General features: G+C 40.9%; 1 long non-coding RNA gene across 5 annotated transcripts; it reads left to right on the top strand.

The window, feature by feature from the left end:
• LOC138108399 (uncharacterized) lies at window positions 1-26,516 on the top strand. 5 transcript variants are annotated; one of them, XR_011149949.1, is made up of 7 exons: window positions 46-171; window positions 541-663; window positions 19,245-19,354; window positions 20,535-20,584; window positions 23,635-23,733; window positions 24,086-24,128; window positions 25,772-26,516. It is a non-coding gene; the product is annotated as an uncharacterized lncRNA (long non-coding RNA). The 5 variants fall into 5 exon arrangements; XR_011149950.1 differs by lacking the exon at window positions 23,635-23,733; XR_011149951.1 differs by lacking the exons at window positions 46-171; window positions 23,635-23,733; window positions 24,086-24,128 and adding an exon at window positions 1-19.
• The last annotated feature ends 1,262 nt before the right edge of the window (window positions 26,517-27,778 follow it).

Raw genomic sequence — 27,778 nt, 5'->3', positions numbered from 1 at the left:
CCGGGGAAGCAGAACTGGGGTACATTACCATAACAGAACAGAGCGTCCTGAGAGATGCTTCTTTTCTCACCTTGAGGTTCTGTGATACTAGGGACTGTCCTACCAGTGGACTTTCTTTGAGGCTTGTACTGCAGGCTAACTGGCCACAACAGATGATACCAACAGGATTTGGTGTTGTGAACAATTAAGCTTCTCTTCACTTTCCTCCCTTAGTTTTCTTGTGTTTTCTCTGGCTTTATGTTTCTTGATGTGGGTTTTTTGAACTTGAACCTCACAAAGAACATTTGTTAAAAGATGATGAAAGAGATATGTTTACACCAAATGGCTGGTGCGCTTGTTCTTTGCCTTTCAGAATACTCTGGGGTGCACCAAAGCTTATGGAACTTGAAATCTTTTCCTGGTCTGGGGTTCCCTGCAAGCAAAAACCACAACCCCGTGCTAGAAATAAACAGAATTACCACAAGCCCTGGGACTGTAGGCATGTGGAAATCCCTGTGATACTAACGTCTGCTCGTTTTCTCCTTTTTTGGTTCGTCTTAGGCAATGTGAGCAATTCAGTGGCAGCAAGCCCATCCTTGGCTGGGCACACGCCTCTGCGGATCAGTGTGCTATGCTGCTTGACCTCTGGACCTGTGAAACTGCTCTCCTGGAAAAAAAAGTCAGGTACAGAATTTTTTTTTGTCTGAAAACAGTGATTTGCAATCAGTTCAGTTTGGGTTGCATAAGATTCCCTTTCAACAACATTTCCTGTTGTGCATGCATATGAATGCTAGAACCAGCAACTATATTTATTCTATAAATATCACTCTGTATTTACTATAGATTTTTTTCATTGTTATTTACCCTGAGAAAAAAGTGCCATGCTTTATTATGTAGTTATAAAAAAACAACAAGCAAACCAACACTATAATGTGTATTAAGCAATGTATTGCACTGTTATCCACAAAGGCTGCTGCATATCCTGAGGGCTCTCCCCTTCATCCCTCTGAATCCAGAAATGTGACTGTATTTTTCCATGCCCCATGGAAGCATATAGGGTTTCTGCCCAAAGATTTTAGTGTTGAAAGATGAAGATTAGACGAGTTGAGAGGAATGGACCCAGAGAAGCTTGGAAGTGTTTTTCTGTCTAGGGGACTCAGCAGTCTCAAGGACAGTGCTGTGAGTGTCAGGAAGTGGAAAGGAGCAGATAAACCACTTCAGAAGCATGGAGAAATGGCACTAATTGAGGTCGTCTTCACACACTTGAAATGTTTTGTTCTCAGTCCTGGAACACAGGGCAGTTCTCAAAATAGGAATAGTAGAGGGTGTTATGGAATCTCCTGTGTACCCTTGAAGAGGCTTTAAATAGAAAACCTTTTAAAACTAAAAATATACAGTTTAGGAAATCTCCTAAGGCCACTCTCCCATTTTCGGGGGGTAGGGGCAGGGGGAGGGCACAGAGCTGTGTAAAGTCTGTCTAATTGCCTAGTACACTAAGTTTGTGCCCTCATCCCAAAAGACTTCACCTTCCATTGCTATATAACCCTGCTACCACTGTGCACCTACCTTTCATTTTTATCATGGGTCTTCTGTACAAGGGAATTTGCTTTATTTTGTAAAGAAAAAGCTCCAGCTAGAGAATAATGAAGCCTCTACAGCAAAAATACAGTAATTCTCTTCTAAAAGCATCACAGAGTATATTCCGGAAATGCTCTCACAACCCAGCTATCTAGGCAGGATTAAATGTACAGATGTGTTGTTGCTGGAGGTCTCACTTTTAGCTAAAATTTTAGCTAGCTTTCTTTCCATCTGGGACAGAGTTCATGCAGATGAATGAGGAAACAAAAGCACTCTGTCCAACAGATTAGCTTAACATAAAGCTTGCTATTAGTCTATTGCTCAAGCACCCTCTTAGCTTCCTCAGAACAGTTCAGGTCATGAAGGTCAAAATCAGAGAACTTGAGTGTTGAAATCTGTATTCTCAGCAAGCCAAGTTACCTCCTAAGCCTTTCTGCAACTTCCTCTTCCAGAATCTTTTGGTTCAGTATGGAAAGTAACACAAATGCTTTTCTACTTAAGTGTTAATGCAAGAGAGTCAGATCTAGATCATTGCATAGTGACATTATTGGTATGTCCAGAAGGAAGAGCACTAGATGTTCATATTTTCAATCTCCTAACTACCATTTGACCAAAAAGGACTACAATGCTATCTCAAGAGTTCACACGTGCTTGGTTCACATGTTCACAAGGTCACAAGAGTTCACATGTTCTTGGAACATTCCTTTTTCTGACCTAAGCTGTGGGCATTGATAATTAAAATTTTTATTTAAAAAGAACTTAAGAGCTAGTCTTGATAGAGGACCCTTAAGAGGGCTTGAGTCTTTGCGCAATTTTACTTATACCTTCAATTAATTTAGGGTTTCTCCAAAAAATATTAAGTAACAGTGGCAGTCATTGCCAAATGTGTTAACAGAAGTCTTGGAAGAGTCAACAGGTTTCAGGTTGAGGGAAATGGAGCTTTTCAAATATATGAGAAGGGATTAATTGTCAAAAGAAGCAGGTGTTTTTAAAGCAGTAAGTACACTGCCTATTACTTTTTAAAAGAAATAACATGTATCATAAAGATCTTCATGTTTCAGTAGAAAAAACCCAAATGTTAACTTTGCAAAATTTGGATGAAATTTCCCCTGTGAGTAGTTTATTCTGCGTTCTGTTCTTGAGCCTTCTGATGAAGCATTCAGTAATATCCTGTACCACAAATGTGATGCTGCAGCAGGTTACTGGTGGTTTGATACAGGCAGCAACCTTTATGCTCAGAAATCTCTCCCCAAAAAAGAATGAGTATTTGGGCAAACAAACACTTCTAAACATGCCTTGGAGTATCTCTTCAGCTTTTTTATGTTTACTTTGAAGCTTATCCGAATGCTTTGGATCCAAAGGAAAGATTCACTTTGGCCCAAGTGATTACTGACATCATGCATAAACATCCAGGGTTTGATTTTGAGCTTCAATGTATGTTAACACCTACAAAGATGAATGTATGTGTTTGCAACTTCACCCCACTGCTGAGGGACATAGTAAACCAACAAGTAGGTTGAATTTACAGTATAGCCATTTTGGGCAAGTAGGTGAAATCCATCGTGGGAAACTTTGATTAAAGCCTGCACGGGTTTACAGTGTTAAGGTGGGTCCATACTAATTTAAAAATGAAGTCCACGGATGTTTTGTAAATAGAAGACCTGAAGATCAAGAGCAGAAAGCTATCATTTGTTGCTGCCTGCCCCTGAGGTGCAGCCAGGCCCAAGGCTGTGCAGGTATGCCCTGACTTGCTCGAGCCATGTGCTCTGAATCCCCTTCATTCTAAGTGCTGGTAAAACTGAAAGTAACTGGGATTCCACCGAAACAGAGTCCGATTGGCTGGTTCTCCCCTTTCCCTTCCTAGTTCTCCCTTTTCCCTTCCCCAGAATAAAAGGCGAGCGGAGCAAGCCTCCCCCCCCTCTTGCTCTGGCTACCCTTCTGCTCACAGCTTGTGTGTGTCTCTGTCTCGGACCGAGCGCGATCTGCTAGCAGGATTAAAGCATAGAGCGAGGGCTGTATTTCTACCTCTTTGCTCCTGCTTTTGCAGCTACCACTTGCCGCTTTTGGAGCTACTAAAGTGCTAGATCATCTCTAGGCAGCTCGAGGCTTTCTGAGGCACTGAACTGAGAGCCTAGCTGGCTAAGTGTGCTGTGAGTATTTCCACAATCATTTCCTCAACATAAGAAATTAAACATTGGAAAGATTGCAGAGCTTCATACGTCATGTTAAAGCCCCATCTGCTACTGTTTGAGACAACTAGAAATAGTATTTGAGAGGCATGGAAGGTAAATAAAATGATAATCTAATTTTTTTTCTGTAATGAAGTACATAAGGAACTAGTCATGTTTAGAGTAAGAGAGAAGAGACTTTAAAGAGAATATAAACAAAGCTTGTGCTTCATAGTGCACTTTGAAAAATTTCAGATAGCTGGGAATTCCTGTGCTAATAATTAAAGTACAGCATTTCAAATCCTCACACTTTTCTTCAGGTCTAAAAATCTGCCTCACCTTTCCTCTGCATCCTGTCACAAGGTGTTTCCTTTCTCTGAGCTTTGATTTCAGAGGCTGCAGGTTGGGAAGCTTAATTAGCTAACTTTTGTAATGTGGCTTTTAGTCCACAGACAGAAGTTGGAGGTTTGGTACAAGAGGCTCAGTGTTGTGCTGCTGTTGCCACCAGTGCTTCCACATTGCTAGCAACAAAAATGGAATATTGCCAGCATCACTGGATCTCAAATTTTGTTCTGAAACAATATGAAAGGCTCAAAATAATTTTAGCATAAATGATTCATGTAGAGTGGGTACATAGATAATTGACAAGAAAACTTTTACGTATATATATAAAGAGAATTTTTCTAAACTTCTGTTTAAATAAAGAATAGTTGATTTTTGCCTTGATTTCTAGCTATATGTGAATTTTGTTGGCTAACGTCACTGCGTTTATTGGTAAGTTTTAGGTAGAGGCCCAAAGGGAATATATCTACAAGACTGTTTTTAGAACCTTACCCCGTGTCTGACAGAGCCAACGTCATGCAGCTCCAAGATGGACCCACTGCTGGTCAGTGCTGAGTCCCCCAGTGACAGTGGTAGTGCCTCTGGGATAACAGATTTAGGAAGGGAGAAAAAAAAATTGTGCAACAGCAATTGCAGCTAGAGAGAGGAGTGAGAAAAAACAGCCCTGCAGACACCAAAGTCAGTGGAGAAAGAGATACAGAAGGTACTCCAGGTGCCAGAGCAGAGATTCCCCCACAGCCCCTGGTGCAGACCATGGTGAAGCAGCTGTGCCCCTGCAGCCCATGGAGGTCCATGGTGGTGCACAGATCCACCTGCAGCCCCTGGAGGACCCCACACCAGAGTAAGTGAATGCCTGAAAGAGGCTGGGAGCCTGTGGCCTATGGAGAGAGAAGCCCACACTGGAGCAGATTTTCTGGCAGGACTTGTGACCCTGTGGGGGACCCATGCTGGAGCTGTTTGAGAAGAACTGCAGCTGGTGGAAAGGACTTGGGATGGAGAAGTTTGTGGAGGACTGTCTCCTGTGGCAGGGACTCCATGTGAGGGAAGAGCATGAGGACTTCTGTCACTGAAGGAGTGGCAAAGATAACATGTCATGAATTCATTGCAACTCCCAGTCCCTGTCCCCTTGCCCCACTGGTAGGGGGAGGTAGAGAAAATCAGGAGTGGAGTAGAGCCTAGGAAGAAGGAAGGGGTGGGAGGAAGCTGTTTTAAGATCTGGTTTTCTTTTTCATTATCCTACTCTGATTTTGAATGTCAATAGATTAATTTTCCCCAAGTCAGGTTTGTTTTGCCTATGACAGTAACTGGTGAGATCTCTCCTGGTCCCTATCTCTCCCTGTGGTAAGTTTGTTATATCCTCTCTCTCCTACCCTGCTAAGGAGTGGAGTGATAGAGCAGCTTCATGGGCACCTGGCATCCAGTCACCACATCGACTGTAAAAAAATTAGTATCCAACACCTGAAAGTAAGACTGTTTGAAAAAATTGCAGTCGTGGTGAATCAAGCAATAGATAAAAAGTCTCATGCTATTTAGATACCCAGAAAAAAAAAAAATAAGGAGAAAAAGTGATTCCTCCCCCACCAGCTTTACATTGCCCTTTCATGACAATGGATTTGGTACTTGCATCTTGCAATGCACTGGGGCATTAGTTTTCCTGTGGGTACAGAATATTAAACAGTAATGATGGAAGTAATTACTGAGGTTAGCCTGGCCTCAGGATTGCTGCATCAGTATCCTGACCTGGCGGTACAACTTTCCCTGCCCTTTGGCCACAGTCTATTACTCTTTTGAGTACAGCTGCCCAGCTGGATGTGTGTGCACTGTGACTTCACATACAGAATCCACACATTACCTGCAGGTACAGACCTGCCCCTCGTTCCCAATTCCTCAGCTGTGCAACACTGTGGGTTATGCAGAGCAGCCACAGAGCAGCTGATACACACCCAGAAGCCAAGAGCTCCTTGCACTTGGTCCCTTCTGGATTCCTGCCTCTGTCTTGAGCCCCTCGCTCATATTCCTCTTCCCACAGACCTTGTGATTTTGTGTTGGTTATCTGAGGGTTTATTTTTAAGTGCAGGCAGTTTTAATGGGCAGGCGTAACCATAGTAGATGTGACAATGTGGTTAATAAACCATGTCAGCTAATGAAAGAGAATTTTAAACATTTTCTGTTTTCATGAGCAAATGAGTACTTAGATGTGTTCCAATATAATTACATTTATTACGACTACAGTTCTATTTTCATATTGGATGTTTGATATCTGATGTGCAATGAAACATTGCTGTTTATTCTTGCAAATGAAGCTATTGCAAGGTTTTTTGTGTAGACAATTAATAAAAGCCTTATTTGAGACCTATTTGTTCTTTCTTTGTTTTTGTTGGTTTTAAGTTCTACTTTGAGGAACATTTATTTAGCTAGAGTTTCACCCTTCTCTTGGTTTGGTGTGCTCAATCCCCAAAGCTCTTGAGTGTGTCTACCAGGAACTCCACAGCATCTACAGGCCAAAACCAGACACGAAAGGAGGTAATCTAGAAAAATAAGTACTGCAGCTAATAGTTGGTAAGTGGCTAACTATGAAAACCCCAGAAACTTTCTAGAATTCTTTGATTCAAAAGGACATAAGTTCCATTTTGCTTATGTTAGTAATAACGCTTTCAAGTAGAATGTCCCAGTCTGATCTTGCTAGTTTAATTACACTTCCTGGTTAAATTCTAGCTATGTGATTCTTAATTTATTTACTTATTGCATAAGATTGGTCAAGATACATTCTATCCACCTTTAAAACAAGATTTTTTTTTTTTCCTGCAAATGACCACAGAAACGTAGAACTCTTGACCTCATGACAACAGGAAGTAGAAACAACCAGCTTAATAGGAAGGAAAATAGACATGGTTAATACTGATGTGAGGTCATGATAAGTCTCCAGATTTTGTGTTTGTGTGTGTGTACAGTCTACAAAGAAAAGAAAGGCTTGACATTAAAGCAAATATTGTTATAGCTGAAGTAAATTATTACTATAATGTCTACTATTTCCTGGTGTAGGACTCCAAATTTGGTTGGGTATAATTTTGATAAATGCTAATTATTGTGAATGAAATTACTGATGTTGGATATCTCAGCAGGTTGGGGTTTTTTAAATTAGTCAGCTTAGTTGTTGCTTGCTACTTCTCCTGTCCTCATTGGAAACAGAAAATATGCTGTTCTTCTTGTAGCAGCTCTGTGAAAAAGAATGTAAAGATGACTTGTCCTGTCTCACCCATCCAGAGTCAGAGAATTACAAGTGCACAAAGTACAGGATAAGAGGGACAGAATAAAGTTACACAGCTTCTGACACTGAACTTTGGGGTACTGTCTTTCCAAACTCTGTTTTTTCAGTGTAGGTGTGAATATGTGGGGAATGGCTGGTGTTGAAATCTAAGCATTTATTACTAATAACTGCATGGCTGTGTTCACATGTTCTTATGATCTGTGATTCATTGGTCATAAGCAGCAAAGTGTGAAGCCACTCAGCTATAGCAGTGGCCACACCTGCTGTCTGCTATGAGCAGGGTGGCCCAGTTGTAAAGGCTGGGACATGGAGAAGGAGCATCTCCATGCACAGAGCCAGGAGCTGTTCCTGCCACCACTTCCACAATACTACAGATGATGGACCGTTGTCTTTCCAGCTTCCACATGACCAATCTGCAGCTTTTGATCATTTTTATTTCCTGGGGTTTCTCTTCTTTTGGAGGCTTCCATCATCAGTAGAAAAGGGGTCCAGCTCTGCAGACCATAGGTGTTTGCTGTTCCCATTTTGGGACCATCATAGATACACTGCTGCATGTGCTGGGATCTGCACAGTCTTTGGAGGAGGAATGGCCCCAGCTAGTACTAAGAGAACCAGGTTACATAGGTGTATATACTTTCGAGAGGTATATACAGCTAAAAGCCTGCTGAATAGTGAGTCAAAAGATAAATATCTGGCATTAGATATAAAAATAGATAAAATAACATTTTTAATGGATAAAATAAGCTTTGAGTAAAGCCAGGTTTATAGGTTCAGTGTCTTTTGCCTTCAAAGCAAAAGACAAAACGCCAGCATATTTTTAGGGGCCAGGATAGGTCAGGGTAGGCACAATTCTGGCCTTGCATGGGTAGTTAATCAGGAACAAATCCAGTCATGATCTACGATTAACTTTTGAATGGTTCCCTAAAGTATTTAAAGGCCTTTGTTATCTGTATGTAAGTGATTTCTCTCTTTCCTTTTTCTTTTTATCCCTTTGTTAGAAGTTATTTGCTGAGGTGCTGATAGAAGACCCTGTGTTGGTGCAAGAGATTGCTTTGTCATTATTAGAGATGGAAGCAGATGAAGAGAAAAGGCAGGCAGAGGAAAACAGCTCTTCATCCTGGATTCCTTCTCCACTCTCCTGGACCTTGTCACACTCTGCCATAGGCTGATGGAGTTGGCAACAGAGAAGACATGGTTAGCTAGGTTAGTGCTGTTTTAGCTGTGGGGATTTCAGAGAGGTGTGGTCTGTAGGGAAAAAAAGTGAGTTCTTTTAAATAGACTACCTACTATAGTTGGAAAAAAATACAGAGAGAAGTGTGCCTGCATTTCTGTTGTAGGAGCTGTTTGCCTGCATGTCAAGATGGGGAAATGGGCTTAGTTTCAAAAGTTAAGGCCATGCCGCTTATCAAAGCTTGACAGGAAAAAACTTTTCCCAGTGAAAATACCAAAATTTTGTCCAAAGGAGCAGGCAGAATTCACTGATCAAATGAACACAAGATGCCTCCTTCTGCAGAGTTTTAAACAGTTAAATATCTTAACAGCCTTCTTATGAAAAGCAGTGCAATATAAGAACAGGCACACAAGAAGTACAAGTTTTGTTCACCACCAGAGGTAGGAAAATATCAAAATTGTTCTAGCTCTGCTGATCTTTACAATGATAATGAAATAAGAGAGGCAAGAGAAGTCAGTGTCGTTTATGGAGTTATCAGCTGGAGGAGATGACAATTTGTACAGGAAGACAAAGAAGATAAGGACTGACGTAATAGGGAGACTACAAAGGTTAGTGTTGAACTGCTGTCTTGGAGGCAGGTTATTGGTGAAATTCTTCTTGTTCAGCTCCATATGACTTGACAGTTTTATTAATGATCTCAGTAGAAAACATAAGGAGGTGTTATTAAATCCAGGACATTACAGTGCTGGCAGATAAAACTGATATGGAAAATAAATTGAATACCTTGCAGGAAGAACTTACAGTTCCAAGGATTAGAGCAGTAGAGAAGAGACAAGCATCAATAACACAAATCTTAAGGTTATGCATAATAATAGAAAATTCTCCTGTGGGCTTTGAGCTTATTACTTGGAGGCAACAGAGGAGGAGAAAGAACTCGGTGTAGAGCTGGCCATGGGATGATTGTAAACTGCCAACAAATCACAACCGTGATGGGCAGGAAAGCCATTATTTCTTACTGTGAGTCAGACAATGAGTATTTAGATAGAGGGGAAATTGATGCCAGTATGTGGTTCTGGTAAGGCCTTACCTGGATTATTAAGTATAATTTGGAGATTTGTGTTCAGGTAAGACAAATTCAGCCTGGAATGGGGGCAAAGATGATAAACTGGCATGCAGGGGCAAAATAGAGGACACATTTTACAAAAGCAAAGGAAATAGATTGGCTTGTTTATCCTAGCAAAAATGAAGGCTGAGAGAAGATAACATTATTCTCCATAAATACACCAGAAAGATAAGCACTGAGAATGGAGGGAAGCTATTAAACTAAAGGCCAAATTTGGCAGCAGAACAAATGGATCTAATCACTGTGAATAAATTTAATCTTGAAATTAATAGGGGATTTCTAAGAATCTGACAACAAAGTTCTAGAAGGGAAAGAGAAAAGGGTAGAAAACTAACAGTTTTAAAGTGGGGCTTGATTCATTTATGGAAAGGATTTGTGGGATGTGATTGCTTGCAATAGCAAAGTTGGGTGTGTAGGATAGATGACATTTCAGTCACAGTTTTCCTTTGTCTTAACCCTTTCTCTAACTTTCCTCTTGAAAATTCAGAGTCTGTATTAAAAAGTTAGCAGCATTTATTTTCAGCAGCTGAAACCTAGACATCTTTAAGATATGTGAGCCATGACCACTCAACTTAGTTTGGTGGAAAATCTAATTTTCTGTCACAACTCTTTTTCATTGAAATAAGAACTTCTTGAACTACAATCTGACATGTGGAACTTTCTTGACCAAACTAACAAACGGGTTAATCTACATTAACCCGAAAAATTCCATAAAGCAAGGAGGTCTCTTTTCTTGGCAGTTTGTGTTTCTTGTTTGGATACTCAGCTTTCTAAAAAAATAGAAATTCTAGTTAAGCTACTGCTGGTTGAGCTTTTCCTTCAATTATATACATGCATACATACAAACAGAAATATTTTCTGGTAATTAATAAGGGGTAAGGTTACACTGAAATTTTCACTTACTGTTTTTTCATGAAACCTGTAGGAACTTAGTATCTTGAAAGTTCTGTCTCTGTGTCAGATTTCATTAACATTCATCAACTGCTTTAAAAGTCATCTAGAGCAGACAGATGAGTAGTCTGGATCATTGCCTGGCTGCATTTCTTTTGGGAACAGGACTAAGAGGACATATTCATCTGAGGTGGCATACTTAGAAATCCCTGGAAAATAGAAGTAAATTGTCATTTTCTGGTATGAGAACTGAGTGGAAAGTTATGACAGAAAGTAAGACCTCAGACACATATGTAAGGCCAGTAAGCATAACATTATCTTCATTCTAGAGAAGATGGTTAAGTCAGTCTAAATATCAATATAAACCTATATAGTTTATTTAATGCAGTACTTGGAGGTGATGTTTTTACATCTTCTTTTGATGTGATGAAGTTCACAGTTCATTACGGTATGAACTGGTAGAGGCTCAGATTCAGATTGAAACATCAGAAAAGATCTCTTTTTCTGTTATGCAGTGCTAATGTAGTGAGTGCACCTACATTTGTGGATTCCTCTACCTCATAAAATAGCTTTTGTCAGATGTGTCAGAATTACTCCCATTACTTGACTGTCTCTCTATTCCTGGAGTGGAAGGTCATTTACATTTGAAAATACACATTTATGTTGTGTGTGCTGTTCCTTACAGCCCACTTGCTTCTTTATGTTCCTCAGTGTTTCCCCAGTTCTCAGTTTCTCAGTATTCCTCTTCTACCATTCGATGACAAGGGACATCCTTTGGTAGAAAACTAGAGGTAGACAGTGCAGCTTTAGTTTGAATTTTGCTTCTTTTTGGTTTTGTTTGACACAGTCACCTTTTTAATATCTTTTATTGTTCTCTATATTTCCCCTTTACATGATAACAAGCTGATGTGTGTGCTGATCGCTGTTCTGTACAGGCTCTTTACATGTCTATACTGGTTAACTGAGAGTGCCATTTATAATAATAACACAGCGCTCTTTATTTTAAGACTCTAGAGTTGATTTTGGCTGTGCCCCATATGATTCTTTATTGATGCACGTGGTGTCTTTCATGTATTATTTTGTCTCCTCACCTTTTCTTTCCTTTAGTTTGCAGGCAGGGAATGACACCTGATTTTAAAAGATTAAGAGCTATGTCTTCTAGGTTCTCTTGGTGTTTTTATCACATTCTCCCAGCACAGATTCTCTGTGACCTGATTGCTTGACTGATAAAACACCCAATTTGATGTTAGGAGAAAGAAAGGGAGTATCTTATTCCTTTGTACTCTGTACCGTAAAGTCAAAGCCTTTCTTTCTGACATCTTCTTACACTCTATGAGATGGAGCATCACAGACCAGATCAATATTTCTGTGGTCTTGCATCTGAAGGAGTGCAGTGATGGATCTGTAGGGAGGGAATGCTAAAAGCAGAACAGTGCCCAGCTTCTGATGCTTGGTGCTTTAGAAGTTTCCTGAGTTAGTAGTTGCATCTAGACCATGTGTTTACTTTCTGCTGATGGGCTGCACTCATAATTCATTAGATGGGGGAGGTTGTGTTAGGGTTACTTCATACTGGGGCCATCTAGGGTAAATGTTTCTTAAGTTATGAAATCACTGTTTAAATAGTAATAATGTGTATGTGCTCTACTTGTCTGTTTAAACTTCCTCTCTGGCAGTCAGTCCTCTGCCCAATTTCTAGTCTAAAATAGGGTTATTCATCTCTCTGCAAAAGGCTGTCCTTTCTAAATAGGAACAGTTAGCCTATTTCCCTTTGTTTTTTCTTATGACATTATAGGCTTGCAACTGACTGCCCTTTGTGAGTGCTGTCCGTGTCAATTGAATGGGCAATCCTGAGCAACCATCAGCTATCTGGGAAAACACTCATTTGCTTTGTATCCATCACACCATTTCAGATGCCAAGAAATGTTTTAAGTTGAATGCAGGTGTCTCACTGAAATGAACATGATGGATGTAGGTTTCTAGACATGGATTGTTTACAACAGAAGGAAAGTTAAGTTTTTGAATGTATCCATGTGGTTTTGGTTTTAGGTTATATAAGGCTTTTGCAGTGGAAGCAGGTTTTGGGAAGTTCCATTTGTACCTGAGACCTGTGCTCTTCGAATCTACATCTCAGATGGAGAATATTCCATCCCACCAATATTCGTTACATCTCTCTTGGAAAATTACAGCTCTCTGAAAGAAAGACTGATAATTTTTTATGTTTCATGGGATGTAATCTCTTTAGATCAGATAGGATCAAGCCTTTAGTCTGCTTAGGCTCACACATAAGCCACTAAAACTTCAGTGTATAAAATACATAAAATTATTCAGGCAGAAATGTAAAATGCTGCATGAGTCGTTTCTTATTTGCATAGTTGGGGATTGAATAATACTAATTTGTAGCTGTTGAGGAGTGAAAGTGAAGAAAACACTGCATCTGTGTAGAACACTGGCAATTCTGCAATGAAAGTGCATTTTCATTCAAAGTGAGGGATTCCTAAGGGACCTGACCTTTGATTGCCCCAAACCCCATAGGTAGCGAAACAGGACCTCGGAAACTGTTGTGACAGTTTTCTAATTCTGAGCACAAAGCAAGCTTATTCTCCTAGAGTTAAGCTGCACTTCATGAAGTGATCTCTTTGGTCTTTGTTTTTCAACGCAGTGACTACTGGACCCAATCTCCACACAAGGAAAAGGCTATTTATTATCTTTCCTTTTCCTCTGGGGAAAGTGACTGGAACAAGTAGATTTTACAGTTGCTTTGATTTACTCTTTAAAGAGTCGATCAGTATGTGTGTATACGCACACAAAATACACCAGTTTGTGTGTGTGTGTATTTTATAATCAGGGTTTAGGAGGAAGGAAAGAAACAGCTTGTGAATCCTCTTCCTGATTTCAGGGAGAGCATTCTGTCAGTTGCTTCCTGTGGCTAAGCCTGGCAGCAGGACTCCAGGACTCCCTTCTGACTACCTGCAGACCTATGCTGTTGTTTGAATCCAATCCCCTTGCATATAGTCCCGCCTGCTGTGAGAACTGGGCTGTTCCTAACAAGTTTAGCACTTGCAAGCGACCTGGGGAGAAACTTTAGCTGCTAATTGAATTAGAGCAGTAGTGTATATCAGAGCCTAGAAGACAGTACAGCAGCACAGACCCCCACATTAGTAACCAATACTTGAAACAAGGCATGATTAAACTAAACAAGCAGATTTTTCACTGGCATAGACCAAGTTCATCTTGGAGGAGTTAATGAATCATTGTAAAGTCAACCACAAAACATAATGAGAACATATTCTTTTTCTTACAAAACTCCTTTGAAAACTAAAGCATCATCCTAATATCACTAAATTAAGGATTAGAGTCGCCAATTCCACTATTGTTCTAAATTTAAAAGGGGAAAGAAGTAAAAAGTATTTCTGAATTTATCACAATCTTCCTTTTATCTTCAGTTTGGCTTCTTTCTGTCATGCTCCATGTTGATAGATAATTTTGCTTTTATTTCAGATACATTCCATGTAGTTTACCATTAAGCATTCAAGAAATTGACAATCATATTGGAAAGTTTAGTATGTGTACAAGAGATCATATAATGCAGGTAAATGGTTTAATCTGCAGAATAATCAAAAAGATGTGTATTTAATTATGAAAGAAAATTAGTTTAGTCTTCAATGGTTTTTTGCATACTTAATCCTTTCCTCTTTGTTCAGGTGTATAAAAACAGTATGACAGACTGCCAGGCCATGGACATTTCTTCTTTAAAGCTCTCCACAAGGTCTCTTTTTTGCCATCAACTCAGTCATGACCTGTACTTTGCAGCATGGTGGCATGTAATTAAAAATTTACAAGGAAAACCAAATATGTTTTATTTGGTATCTATTCTCTTCCCAGCCTGTTTGCACATGGCTGCACTCTCTAGCACTCTGCTCTACTGAGTAGAACTGAGCATACAACTCACTAAACATAAATGAATGAAATACTTCCTCAGTCCCTACATTGAGTCATGTTTCAATGATAACAATGCATACAAATATAATGCCCTGCCTTACTCCTCCTTTCTTTAATTAAGCTGCTGAAGTACTACAAAACAGAGAGCAGTTTATGTAAAGTGAACAGCAGAGGAAATGCCTAACATGTTTTTTTCCCTTTCCTTAGCTCTTGTGTCTATCAGGAGTAAGGAAGATGTAACTTATCCTGGCCTGTCAGGTCATTCAGAAAAATGCTCTTTTGGCAGACATTCAGCAAGCCTCCTTTTGTTACTGGATCCAGCCTCCCCATACCCTGGACAGAAAGGTTAGCAGCATCTTCCTCACACTGCTCTAGCAGTAATGGGGTTAGTCAGCCCCAAGAGGGTATCTGTTAGTTCTGCTTATAATCAGTTGGGTGGCAGTCCTGAACAATACTTGGAACAGCATCATGGATGACTACAGGAACTGCAGTGGGTGTGTATTAGCATACAACATAAAAGTAAGTGGTGTCACATCAGTGATTTATTCAAAGTCTAAGACTTGGGTAAGCGATGAAGCATAACCAAAAATACACAAAAGAGGACTGATGGAGGTTGGAGATTAATTGAATTCAAAAGGTACAGGTGAAATCTTAAAGCCTGTGGTATGCAGAAAGGCTAGCAATCACAATCTGACCTTGAAACATGCTGGGGTGGTGAAACCATGAATTCCCACTACCAAAACCAGTATGGTCAACACTATTTGCAATGGGAAACATCCATGCCATCCCGATGCCATAATGTTGGTTCAAAAGCTACCTTCCAGGGTTCCCAAAATTATTCTTCCTCACCTTATATTTGGCTTTCCCTTTTTTTTAACATCCTGTATTTAATATATGGTGTTCAGGAGTTGACCTTGCTTTATACATGCTAAGTTTGTGTAGGGCTCTGTGCAGCATTTCTTATGCAGCTGTTGTCTCTCTTCCAGAGTAAGCTGCCTTACAGTGGTGAGATAAGTGATCTCATGTGCAATATTGAGTTTGTAAACAAAGAGAGATTCTTTGGGGCTTGTTGTGCCTTCTCTGTGTTTATATTGACATCTCTTTCCATGTTCCTTAGTACACTTCTTCCATCTCCCCTCAGCCCCCTCTTCCATCCCTGATGCACCCCGTGCCCAATCCCTCACTCCCAGGGAGTATCCTCAGCCCATTCCTGAGTATGGGAAGTGCCTGTGATTTGCTGTCTAGCCAGGCAAGAAACACTGTGTTTTGCAGCAGGTCTGTAGCTGTGCATGTGCTGACTGCCTGGCTGTGATGCTGGGAACCCAGCTGGCTGCTGCCTCCTGGGAGCTGAGCAAGCCAAACAAAACAGCCAGGGATCAAACCCTCCTTTCCTTTTCCCTGAGCAGGGAGTTCTCCTCACTAGCTGAGTGCTGATTTTGCAAAACTGGAAGGAACTTTTTACCCTTGAGACCTCTGTTCTTATGTCAAATGTATTTAAAATTAGTCAGAGGGTTCAGAATTTGTTGGAGATGAACCAACAGGGAATGAGACTAAAACGTTTCCTGTGTGACACACCACTAGTTTTTTTCTGAGTTCAGATATGAAAAATAGATGTTATCGTGACACTCAGTTGTCTCATTTTGGGTCACTCATAGCTGTAGCGTAAGGAGGGAAGGGAAGGACATCACATGCAGCTGCAGCTGTGACTTGCAAACTTCTGAGCATGAACTGCTGTTCCTAGAGCAGTGTCCTACACGCCGTCTTTCCTTACATTGGAGATGATTGTAAAAGAAGTCCTAGGGTCAGCACTAACCCCAGAGACTGTCAACTGCACCAGAACGGACTTGCTCCACCACTACATGGTTTGCATGCTGTCCTGGCACAAGGAGGACAGTGATTCTGCATTGTATGGCTGAGATCCACTGGCCCAAACAAATTGATACCCTGATGATCCCCCAGAAAAAAGTTAGGGCTTTGTGGTCAGAGCTGCCTGCTTGCTGCTGAGCAGGAACCTTTGCAGCACTGAAATGCAACTTTTGGCAGCACACAGCCCATGTCCCAGGGTGCTGCTGCACTCTGAAGCCACTTGGTGGGCACCCAGGCAGTGAGACCAGCTGTTCTGCCTCCTTGGGCTGGCCAGGGTCTGCTTCAACCCCCAAACTGGTTTCCATTCCCTCTCACAGACAAGTCTTCATTTCTAATCAGATCCTGCAGCACTGAAGTCTTCAAAGGAACCTGAGCAACCTGTTGAAAAGAATTGATCTTCCAAGCATTTGGAGCTCTCTTACTGTCTAAATGCAGAATGGTTTCTTTCCCACAGAATGGCAGCAACTCTATTTTTCATTTTCAGATGCCTCCTTTCCTCTACAAATCATTTAGTGGCTGCTGCATGCATTCTGAAACAGTTTTTGTTCATTTACTGTCAGTGGGTATTAGCTAACTTATCAAACACACACAAGAGGCAATCAATACAACCAACAGAGGCAGTGATAAGGTGCTCATGCACCTGTTATTCCAGAATAATATGCAAAAATGGAACAAATCTTGTAAAGCCTCCTTACATATGAAAAGGAGATGGATTCAGGATGTCACAGGCTGTGTCTGCGCTGAGGGACCCACCAGTGCTATGAGCGGTGTGGTTGCCCACCCAAAACAGGGCAAGGTCCATGGTATTTCCCTTCAGCCTGTGTGAAGGAAAGCTGTTTGTGTGATGCCAAGGGAGCTGTGTGCTCTGCAGCACCTGCCACTGCCTGGCTGGTTGACAGCCAAGACCCATGGGCTGTGCCATGAGGGGCACAGGCTTAACCAGGTCAGACTTGCTGTGCAGTAAGTCCTCATGCAGACCAGTCTGTTTGATAGTGGTCCAGGACTTTCAGAATGATGAAATCCCATGTATTTGAAACCTCAGTGCCCAGCTTTACTATACTGCCTTTGTTTATAGGCTGAAATATTTCTCAGGAAGACACTGCTCATGTCTGCCCATTTACTTCTAAGGCAATTGCTCACCACTGATTTTTTAATACATGTTTTATATTCCTTGTGCTCAGAAGAGTTGTTCTCTGGGCAATAAGTAAATTTTCTACAACTGAGCCAAGGTGTTCTTTGGTAGACCTATCTGCAAGCTGCCACTAACCCAAGTCAAGTTAGTACTTAGTTAAGAGAAGGAAGGCAACCCTCAAAACATGGCTTTTTTCCCTCTCTTTGATCTTTCTCTTTCCTGCTATACATGCAACAATAATTCTTCTTGATCTGCAGTGGAATTAGAGTGCCTTTTTAGCACCCCTGGACTTCAAAGTACCTCTGACACTTTTGAAATATGACTTAAACCATTTGGAAAAGTACCACTTGTTCCTATTTGAAAATTAGGATTATTTTTATATAAATAAGCAAAAATTTCTGAGGCTCCTATATAACAAGAGTCAATGGGACTTACATAGGAGTTGTGAGGGAATGAGTGTAGTTTTTTGTGTTTGTGGGGAGGCAAACTGATTTTCCAGACAAGTAATCTAGAAAAACAATTATTTGTATGTATTTGAAAATGTGTCTATCTGTAAATATTCATATTTTATTTGCAGCTGATTGAATTTTGAGAATGTTGTCTGATTTATAAATAGGGTACTGCCTCTAAGTCTGCTGCTGCTATGGTATCATTATGCCCATGCTCAATGAGAAATGTTTTTCTTCTGTGACTTTCAATGAACCCAGTGAATTATACCATAAAGCTAGAGTAAATGAAAACACACAGAATTGCAAATCTGCATTGATTTAGTAGGAAGAGCTGCCAGTCTTTATGACAGCAAGCACAGAATTGATGTTCATGATATTTTAGGAAAGAAATGTTAAGTCTAACAAGTCAGAGCAGTTCAGCAGGTGAAAGACATTTGGAAATTCTGGGAGTGAAACAGAGGATTGGCTGCTTTGATGGCATTCAAGGCCAGGTTTATGGGGCCTTGGGCAACCTTGTTTAGTGGTAGGTGTCCCTGTCCATGGCAGGGCTGTTGGAACTGTGTGGTCTCTAAGGGCCTTTTCGACCCAAGCTGTTCTGTGGTTCTATATAACTCTGGTTTCACATTAAAACCCATGGAGAAAACCTTTAGTTAACTAAAGGAGAGAATCCAGATACCTCTCATGAGTTCCTAAGCATCATCAAGTTTACAGCTGAAAACACTGCAAAATTTTGACAAGTAGTAAGTGGGCCAGAATAAGGCCATTAAATAAGATTTTTCTCCTCCTGTAGAACAGAGCTTGGTCTCAATACTTTTATGCCCACTTTCTACTTCCTGTCTTTTACATGGGGTACTGTGTACTAACAAGGTACTGGCAAGACACAGATATATTTTTTATATTATTCAGTGCTGATTAGCTGGAAGTTGAGCACAGAACACTATGTGCTAACTGAACAACCTGGTTTGAAGGTACAAATAAAAGTACATTCAATGTGTCCAGTTTGGTCCAGGCAGACTTGTGGTTTTTATTACTACCTTAATGCCAGTATGAGGAGGTTTTTTTGGGTTTTTTTCTTTTGTCACTATTTCTTTCACCATATATTTCACTTCCCCTGAAATTAAAAATATATAAACTCTGAATTTTTCCAGAACTTATCTCCAATAGCTGATCTACAAGGCCCTGTGTATTTATACCTGTTATACATAAGGAATGAGTAAAATGAATGTTGTTGGAGAAGTTGTCTAAAGAAGTTATTTGAGTGGCTCAGAAGAAGATTATCAGTTCATCTTTCAAAAGGTGACTCTTTTCAACTCTGATGGGGTTTTTTTCCCTCTTTAGGCTTCCAGAAGCTTTCATTTCCACTCAGCTGGACAAATGGGGACTCCGATAGGATGCTGAACCCTATCACTCGAAAGAGAGAAGCACTGTGCAGCAGGCTGCAAAGCCCTGTAAGGACATCAGGATGCTCCCAAGTGATTTTGGGAAGGACTGTTGGGTTTTGGCACATAGATGAAGTGGCAGCTTTGAGTTAGTGTTTGCACTTACTCAGTGGTTACTTTAAGGAGAGGGTGAGCCAGTGGCAGGTGTGGAAACTCCAGAAGAGGGCAGGAGGCTGGGATGTGGTCAGGGTGTCTAGACAGTGGCCTGGCTCCTTCTTCTGCTGCACTCTCTCCCCGTGGTCTACCATGGGCACAGCTGTAAGGCTCGTGATGGAGAGGGGCATGGAAAACAGCAGCAGTCCACAGGCACAGAGCTCATTAAGGCTGTGGGTGCTAATGGACATTGCTCCTAAACTATTTCCAGCCTAGGTGTAGACATAAATTCTGGCTGTAGTTATGTTGATGGGTGCAGAACTGCTCTGGGCTTTTGCATATGAAGTGTCCAACAGTGGTCCTAGCTAGAGATGGAAACTTTGTGAGAAAGGTTCCTCTAATAATTATTTCTGTACATATTTTAATTTTAGAAGATGTGATAATTATTTTAAAAAGTAATAAATGTAAACATACAATTATGTTTATGTATTACAGAATTTGTCTTTTGCAAATTCTTATTTATCCAGTGTCTAAAGATGAGAACATAGATCCTGTATTAAACTGCTTGTGATTGTCAGTCTTGTGCTGACTGCATCACAGGTTAGGCACAGCCTTGAGGAATTTACCATGTAGTAAAATCAAACTCCTTCTATACAAACCCTTAATGCCTATTCCACTTTTAAAATAGAGAGCATAAATTATTTAGTTTAATGTACTCCTCACGTTTTTGCCAGCTCAGTAAGCTATGCAAGTGTACAAGGAAATATCTGCAAGCTGCAGGCTCTTCTGGGGAAATACTACAGAATTTGTGAACAAAACTGTATGAACCAGACTTTAATAAAATAATTCTGAATTTATTTACAGGACTGACTTAGCTGTCTCCAGGGCCTGGCATACTGGTTGAAATGTTTTTTAATGTTTAACCTCCTTAAGGTTTTGGAGTTTCGTAGTTCAGATGTTTGTAATACTGAACAAAATCTGGAGAGGTTTTTAAAATTATATGAATAGAAAATGTTACAAGTGTTTTGGCTTTGCTAGATTTAGAGTACATGTAAGTCCTACATGATACTAAGAAGAAAATATTGTCTCTTCATAGGGTGAAGTTCTGAGACTCAAAAGAAAAATTATTGTTGAATATTGCCGTTAGTAAGTATATCTGATATAGACATTTACTGTATGTCTAATATATGTTTAATATAGATCTAGTATAGACATTTCCGTACAAATGTATCACATTTTAAACCTAACTCTTCTGAGGTCATGTTTTTCATGTGGATGTATGAATTTACAGACTTTTTATTCAGAATATTATGAATATGCCTGTAAGCTATTTTGCAAGCTGAGGAAAAGAACATTTTCAGTGGTTTTACAGGTTATTATTACAGGTATTATATTACAGGTAGTACAAGCCATGTTGATGAGTTGGAGATATGCTACTTGGTTTCTTTATGAGAAGAAAGGATTGATGGTAGGATGCTAAGCAGAGGCATACAACACCAACACTTTTTTGGTACTTCAGCAGAAATACCAGATAAACATCATTGATATGAGTGATAAATTGTAGTGGAAATAATGTGCAATAGAACAGAGAATGAATGAGTGGGATGTGCTATCCTATGAATTCAGTATAACTTGTAAAACAATTTGTGAGAAAACATAAGTTCAGACAGGGTGGGACTTGATTTTATTTTTTTAACTCTATGTTCATATGTAAATGTTCAGTATTTTATTGTTTTTATGCCCAGGTAAGTTTATGTTTCTGAGACCTTTCTCTTGCACACAGTGTCTTGAGATTGAGCACAAATACCAACAAAAAAGAAACGAAAAAAGGAAATGGGCTTTTTCTAGTCTGTTTTCACTAAGAAACAGACCACACTTGGCATAACCCTGTAGCCTAGTTTATGTTTCCTTTCTACTGAGTGTGTAGCCTGTTGTGAAGCCACCTAGAACTGTATGTTCCACTCTGTCAAAATGCTGGGCAAGAACAGAGCATGTGGGCAGCATCCAAGTCTGCCATTTCATATGCCCAGGTATGGAAAGGTGCATTCAAGCAGCCTTGGGAAACAACAGGGCAAGGAGAGAGCTGTGAGCAGGAAGGCATGTTTCACAAATGGTGTGGGTTTGTGTCACACTGCAGATGCAGACTTCCTGTAACCCAGGTAATGGTGGGTGAGTAAGGCCAGACTTAGGGGTCTGGAGGCAGTTTGCAGCCCGGGGTTGGAGTAGAGTTTCAGCACAGCTCAGTGATAATGAAAACTGACTGAGGGTCACACTGTCAAATCCCCAATTGTGCAATTAACTCATCATCTCACTTAGCTCCTTCCTGCTTCTGCTGCCTTACTGTAACTTAAGTATCAGCAGCTACCACAAAATGGCAGCTGTATTGACTTGTGGATTTTTCTAAAGCATTGTAAAGACACATATAAGAGGAAAAGCATTAAATCTAAAATTTACCTTAGTTCTTAAATGCCACCCTCACAATTTTTATCATGCCGGTCATCACAGTACAGAGGAAGTACAGCTTGTAAATTTGGCTGTAGAAGATGCCAAGAATATCCACACAGAAAGAGGTTCAAAAGTAGAGCTTATCTGGGCTGCTGATGCCCCATGCAATATTACATATTTAAATTATACCTTTTTTAGGCTGAGTCACTGTATGTCCCAGCATGCCGTGAGAGGTCAGCTCACTGGGCACTACTATAGCCTAAGAAGCCTCTTAGATGACACCCCTGTCATCAGAGACAGTACTTCATAATTGGTCTATCTCAAGAAAAAAAAAGAGGAGCAAGAATTAAAGAAGAACCCTGCAGCTTAATGCCAGGTTTGCATTAAGTTTGCAAGAGTGTTCCTGGGGGCCAGAGTCCTTGGTCAGTGCATATTGCTAAGTAAAGGTAAATACATGTCTGTAAAGGGAATGATAATCTGAAAGTGCCTTGAGCTGTGTGTTCTGCCAGTCTTCAGGCAATTTTTGGTGGGTGGAGAATGTGCAGAGTCTCCTGCAACAGCTGGCATACAGAGAAAGAAAACTTTGAAAATATTCTTGCTTCTAATCCCAGCACTACATGTAAAGGATAAACAAACAGATAATCTCATTTTCAGGATGTAAATCCTCTTCTTTAATAATTAATCCTAGGTAGTGAGGGTTTTTCTACCCTTTAACCTTTATTTGTTTAAGATTTAAATGAAACCTGCTAATAAATTGCAGACATGTGACTTGCTGGAAGTTAGGAAAGGAGAGAAAGAGCACACAACATCTTAGGAGATGACCCTGTATCAAGATGACCCTGACCAACTGTGCTCCTTTCAGAAAGCACAGATTTTTGACCATGTCACAAGGATCTCCTTCCTCAAAACTTGTGTCTAGCAAGGCATGCCCTTCTGCTGACTCCCTGTGTGACTCTGTTAGCACCAGCAGACAGATGGGTTTAGAAGTAGTCTCCCAGCACACTGTTTTGGCTTCTGATCATCGTGTTCCCCAGCAAAAGAGGCTCAGAAGGAAACACAGGAAAACACGTTAAGGTTTGGGCAGAAGCTTGTGTCAATGACAAAAGCTGGAAGTTGTAGTTACAATCCCAGTGAACTATAAAAGTTGAGAAGATGCTCGTCAGCCCTCCCCTGCTCTTATCTGGCTGGTAGTTTCTGGAAAGTAACTCTGTCACAGGCTTATTGTTTGGGCTGTTTTCCTTCCTTTATCTGCCTAGTTTTGTCTAAGCCACTGTATTTTGTACTCCTGTCTCAGACTGCCCTGAGAAGCTTTTAAGCTTTATAATATTTTACATATTATCATAAAAAGTTGTACACAGGCCATTCATAGCACATTTAGAGTTAGAAGGAGTTTTCTCTGGACACAGTAAGAGAAGAGATAATAGTAATTCTAGAGGAGAGCATTTTAGTAGACTTACGTTTCAAGCTCATGCCGTCCCCACCCCAGATTGTTTCAGTCTGTGGGTTCATGAGTCTCAGTGTCCTTCTGCCCTGAACTCATTTGCGAGTTAGGACCAAGAATGGTGGCTTATAATTACTCTTTATTGCCATCCTAGTTTATCAGCAAGGACTGAATCAAACATGATTTATTTGCACCAAGGAGCTGAGTTCAGCTGCAGAACCTGTACATCTGCAGTTCATGCCATGCAATTCCTGCTACTCTTGGAGTCACAAGGATGTTGAGTAAAGAATAAAGCCATGGTGCATTTCAGGAGCATCCATCTTGTGACAGAGAAGGCATTCCAGACCATTAATTCTTCTCGGATAATCAGCAGAGGTCTGTGAGTCCTGATGCTGTGCACCCTGATCAGGTACTCTTGAATCTGTAACTTGGCAACAGCAAGAAAATAATTCAGTATCCTATAATACTTTGTAGAGTTATACTATTACACTTCTTCAAAGAAGTTAATTTAAGTGTATTAACTTATAAGCAGTTACACATTGTCCTTTTACACTTTAAAATTAAACATCCAAGACACTGTCACACCCTAGAAAATGTGTGTGTACATATGTATGCCCTTTTATTTCTTTAACAGCACTGAATTTTCTTAAGTTGCCTGTTCTCCTCCTGTGCTTTGACACTTGCCTGTGTCTCTCCATCAGCTTATGGCCCAGCCACACTCACTTTCCTATCATTTGATGTGTTGCTTTTCTGTGTTTCAGATACAAAGGAAGCCGAGAGCAAAACCTCAGCTACTGGAGGGAGGTAGATGTGAGGGTGCCCAGAGAGCAGTGAATGTGGGGACAGCTGCAGTATGGGAACTGGGGGTGGCTTCAGCATGGGGATCAGGGACCCCTACAGCATAGGAACTGGGGACCACTGCAGCATGGTGACCACTACAGCCTGCCCTTCGCATCTGCGTCAACCTGTCCTGCACAGGCTGTCACAGAAACAGGCATTCGTGCCAGAAAGAGAGCTGCAAGTTGCTGGAGAAAAGGCTTTGATTAAGAATTGCTCCTGCCCTTTCCACTCCTCTGGTCTTTTTTTGTCCCTGCTTTATCAGTTATTACCCGTTAATGTTTCATTTTCTAGTTTTGTTTAACTCAAGCCAAGAAGCACCTTGTAGATAGCAACTGCCAATTAGTTATGATGAAAGCAGTAATTTAGCTTCCAGCTTGCCTGCATTTGGAGGGCTATAGCAGAAGTTAATTAAATTGCGTTCTTATCTTCTGAACTATTCTTGCTACCTGCATTTGTGGTTGCCAGGTGCTTCTGGGGTGAGCAGGCCCTGCCTTTCCTGTCCCTCTCTCCCTTCCTCCCTCTGATAAGGACCTGCAGGAGGGAAGGGAGGGAGGGAGGAAGGGAGGAAGGGAGGAAGGGAGGAAGGGAGGAAGGGAGGAAGGGAGGAAGGGAGGAAGGGAGGAAGGAAGGAAGGAAGGAAGGAAGGAAGGAAGGAAGGAAGGAAGGAAGGAAGGAAGGAAGGAAGGAAGGAAGGAAGGAAGGAAGGAAGGAAGGAAGGAAGGGAGGGAGGGAGGGAGGGAGGGAGGGAGGGAGGGATTGACTACTGACTCTGGGGGAGAAACAGAAGATAGTTATAATGTAAATCTTTCTGGAAATATATATATATGTATTTCCATAAGACTAAAATTAATTAATATTAATGTGAACTGTTTGAGAATAGCCCATCTCACTGTAGTCACCTGTACCTGAGAAGATTCCCCTGATTAACAAGGGGTGCTTCAAAGGGATGACTTGTTTCAGACCCCTGGGTTTGGATGAGATGTTTTGTGTCCTAGAATTCCCTCTTTCTCTCCTCGGGGACTCAGGGGAGGTGCTGACATTGTCAAAATCTGCATTTGGTCAAATGAATCCTCTTACTTTCCTCATTTTGCTGTCTTCATGTTACACAAAGTTGAGCTGCAGCAGGATGAAGAGAAGGCTGTGGATAGTAGTCTGCATCCACCCTTACTGGCTTACCACTGCCCTAGCAGTGTCCCTTAGAAAGAGGCAGAAGCACTGAGTACAGCAGAAATGTTACCTTACAGAAGACAGTAAAGGACTCCCACAGCAACTGCTGTCTTAAAAGCAGATGTTGGAAGCAGGATGAAAGAAGACAGTGTATGACTGTGGGTTTTGTGCAGTGGTGCCATCCAGTTCTCCCCTTCCCCCAGCCTTTTTCTTTGTTCCCAGATTTGGCATATGAAACTAGGTCAAGGCTCTTAGCCATACACGTTTTAAAAGTACTAATCACTCTGTGAGCATGACAAAGCATGTTTTGGGGGGGTTAGGGTTTGGGGTTTTTTTTCACATAATGTAGAAAATCGATTCTATTTGGGATTAAACTGTGTTTTAGTTGTTTCTTAGGAAATGGCACTGAAAATCTTTCATCTGTTTCTGGGCTGATCTAGATGCAGTGGGCTGATCTTCTTTTCTCTCTGAAGAAGCCAGATGCCACATCACAGAAGAGTGGCAAAGTGTTGGGACTCCTCTGCAAGCATGGCTACAGAGAAGTCACCCTTCATGTCCTGCAGTGAGGTGGGGAAGAACAGCATCTGTGACAGGCGGATCACAGTCCTTGACCGCCAAAATCAGTGAAGATGATGCACGTCTGGACAGTGTATGTGCTTCTGCCCTGGGAGGAAACCCTGCTCACCCTGCTTGCTCTCACCCTGCTGGTATCATTTACGGGTTGTGATGTAAAACAGAGGAAATGGGGAGTGTGAATACCAATCTCACCCTGAAAAGGATCTGGTTTCCTTAGGTACAATTTGTGCTTATCATTCTTGTGCGAAAGTTAGTAGGTCACAGCTAGTTAAACAAACCCTGCCCAATTATAATTTCCATGCTTACAACACAGAGTATTTAACCTTTCATTACTCCTTTCTACCCAAATTAAGGGCTTAAATTTTTGCACTCAATTTTACTTTGTTCTTTTTTCAGTGTAAACAAAAAAGGAAAACATTAAAAACCTATAAAACTCACTTCAAAAAGACCTGAACTTAATCTCCAAGATTAATTGATGTCTCTTATTTCAGAATGTACTAACTGCATATTGTACTTCTTCTTCATGTATATGAAGAAAAGAAATGGCACATTGTGTATAAAAACAAGAAAATGCATTATTCATGTAATAAATGCCATTTTTTTCATGTCTTCTGGCAAAAAAAGTGGGCTGCCTACTAGTAACTGCACATCATATTTTAATATAATTATGCAGATTTTTAATGTGCCTCAGTTGCATTGCCCTGCCTGTGTCCTGTTCTTAGCCAGCAAAACCACATTCCCGGAGGAAGAGACCTTGAATGCCCTCAGTGCATCAGCTCACATCCTTGCTTTATAAAGTAGGTGCTTTAAGAAAGTTACTTCCAAATGTCTCTCAAATTCAGCAGATTTTGAAGGTCAAACCTTTACCTTGTACTCTACACATCATAGCTGAATCATGTTATGTCTAAAATACACTTGCTCCAAATCTGAGAGACAAATCTTATGTTCAAGTAAGAGTTTAACTCAAAAAAAACCAAACTGTCAAAAAAGGTTTTCTGGGAAATGACAGGAACAAAGAAGCCTCAAAATACTATACACTTCTCATTTCTTGCAATAACTCCTTCCAACCTCAAACACGCTCTCTGCTGTCTAAGGATGGGCGCACATTCCTTAACTTGTGGATCATCACTCACACCAGCAAAGTGCTGGCCATGTTCAAAATGCTTAAAGAGAAGGTCAGTATTTTTTAATGCTAAAAGAGATTTTGTTCTAGGCACTAAGCCATCCACAGATTTTCACATGCATTACAATATGTCTTGCAACAGGACATGGGGAAAAAACCATCATAGTGACAATCCAAGTGCAGTTCTGTGTGTTCCACTGATGATGCAGCTATGAAAGGCATGCCAAAGAAAGCATGGCATTCCTCTAACACTGCTCCCTCCACACCTTTATCTTTGGCACCACCCATGTGCTGGCCATGTCAGCCATAGGAAAAGGCTGCTTTTACTGCTCTGCTTAGGGTTAGTGTTATGCTCATGGTTAGGGTTAAGAAACCCACGAAGTCTAGAGCTCCAGGGGCACTGCAACTGCAAAAGGCATGCCAAGAGCAGCACGGCACTACCCCAACATTGCTCCTTCTGCACCTTTCTCCTTTGCACCAGCTGGCCACCTCAGCCTCTGCACATTCTCCTTTTACTGCTGTGCTTAGGCTTAGGGTTACGCTTAGGTTTAGGCTTAGGGTTTGATTTATGCTCGAAGAAAACCACAAAGCCCAGGGCTCCAAAGATACTGGAATTTTAAAAGCAGAAGTTGCTTCTACAGATACTCATCATGCTCAGTGGTCAGGGTAAGGTAAGACAGGGGCACAGAGCTCACTTCTCCTCTCAGGAGGCAACAACTGCTATGCCAAATCTCAGGCATCACCACAA

This window comes from Aphelocoma coerulescens, chromosome 3, assembly GCF_041296385.1.
Source record: "Aphelocoma coerulescens isolate FSJ_1873_10779 chromosome 3, UR_Acoe_1.0, whole genome shotgun sequence".
Taxonomy (NCBI): Eukaryota; Metazoa; Chordata; class Aves; order Passeriformes; family Corvidae; genus Aphelocoma; species Aphelocoma coerulescens.
The sequence above is the reverse complement of the archived record's forward strand: the minus strand, read 5'-3'. Positions and strand labels throughout refer to the sequence as shown.